A 1,252-nucleotide genomic window follows, 5' to 3' on the forward strand; every position below is an offset into this window, starting at 1 on the left:
CCATGCACAGCTGCTCCAAATTCCCCTCAGTGTCTTTATACAGCAAGAAGTTGCATTGAACATTGGCTACAAAGCAGCAATGCCGCTTGCCTAGATACTGCTACTAGATAAGAGGCTGAGCAGGTTCAGGTGGAACTAAGGCACTCAGACTTCTAGTAGTAACAGCTGTACGTGAACAGAAATTCTACAAATCATTGGCTTATTATGGTCACCACTATGTAGCGGTATATAGGCTCTCCTCTGATATTTTGGACAGTGGCAGATAAGAGATTTGCATACACCTGGCTGATAAATTCAAATGGGTGTGCGTGTAGTCCATTACCAAGCTGTTCTGTAGTGACTTGTCTGAATACTTACTTCCCCCTTCCCCTGGGCAGTGAGGGAGATCAGCCACCATTACACTTTCTTCTCTGCTAGCTTGGACTTTAAATAGATGTATAACTATGCATTTTGTAAACTTATGTTGAACAGTATGTGCAAATGCTAATGTCATGTTGTGTTTTGTGTTTTGTGTTTTTCTGCCAGCGATAATTATACTTTAGGTTAAAAGAACATATTTTTCTTCTGTATTAACACACACCTACAAACTACAAATTTTAGAACAAATGTACTGTGCTACATTCATTGGGGCTCTGATGTGGATCCTTGTACCAGAAGATGCAGCAGATGCATTATCCATGCCGCTGTGATGGGTGACTATCGACCAATGCTTCTCAAGCCTTGTGCATCTTCTATGTACTTCTGGTTATCTGTGACAGGTAGCAAACAGAAGTGTAAGCATGATGATGATCTCTATAATGCAGAAGTCAGGATTAAAACCAGCAGTACATTTACATTGTGATAGTTAGTGCATTTGGTATTTCTTTTAAGTACCTTAACCATAGTTTAAAATCACTTTTTAGCAGGTGAGAACAGGTTTGCAAACAAAGTGTTTGTGGTGGTGGTGAACTGAATTGTGGCCAATTGGTATCTTGTGTCTGCAACACAAATTTAATTTTTGTTTGAAAGTTGTTTAAATATTTTTGCCTTCAAAGAGTCCATCCAGATTGAAATAGGTTGGATGCGCAAAATGTACAAAACGCGATTGTACAGAACTGTGCACAATATGGGATGATGATCTAAGAATCCAACAGGCAGCAAATCAATCATCTACTTATAGTGAGGACAGCATCAAATGAATGTTCTAAAACCACTAGCAGAGGATGACCTGTGTGTTGTTTAGGAAGCAATCACACCATTGGAAAATCCCCAC

At 39.5% G+C, this 1,252-nt stretch overlaps 1 protein-coding gene across 3 annotated transcripts in view; it reads right to left on the reverse strand.

Annotated features, from left to right (window-relative positions):
* Positions 1-667: 667 nt before the first annotated feature.
* The window catches only part of DTNA (dystrobrevin alpha), an 86,544-nt gene continuing 85,959 nt past the window's right edge, over positions 668-1,252 (reverse strand). For all 3 annotated transcript variants that reach the window (XM_018562969.1, XM_018562968.1, XM_018562967.1), the window contains one exon: positions 668-749. The gene's annotated coding sequence lies outside the window, so the exon portion shown is untranslated. The remainder of the gene's footprint in view (positions 750-1,252) is intronic.

This window comes from Nanorana parkeri, unplaced genomic scaffold (assembly GCF_000935625.1).
Source record: "Nanorana parkeri isolate BGI_ZX_2015 unplaced genomic scaffold, ASM93562v1 scaffold617, whole genome shotgun sequence".
NCBI classification, from domain to species: Eukaryota; Metazoa; Chordata; class Amphibia; order Anura; family Dicroglossidae; genus Nanorana; species Nanorana parkeri.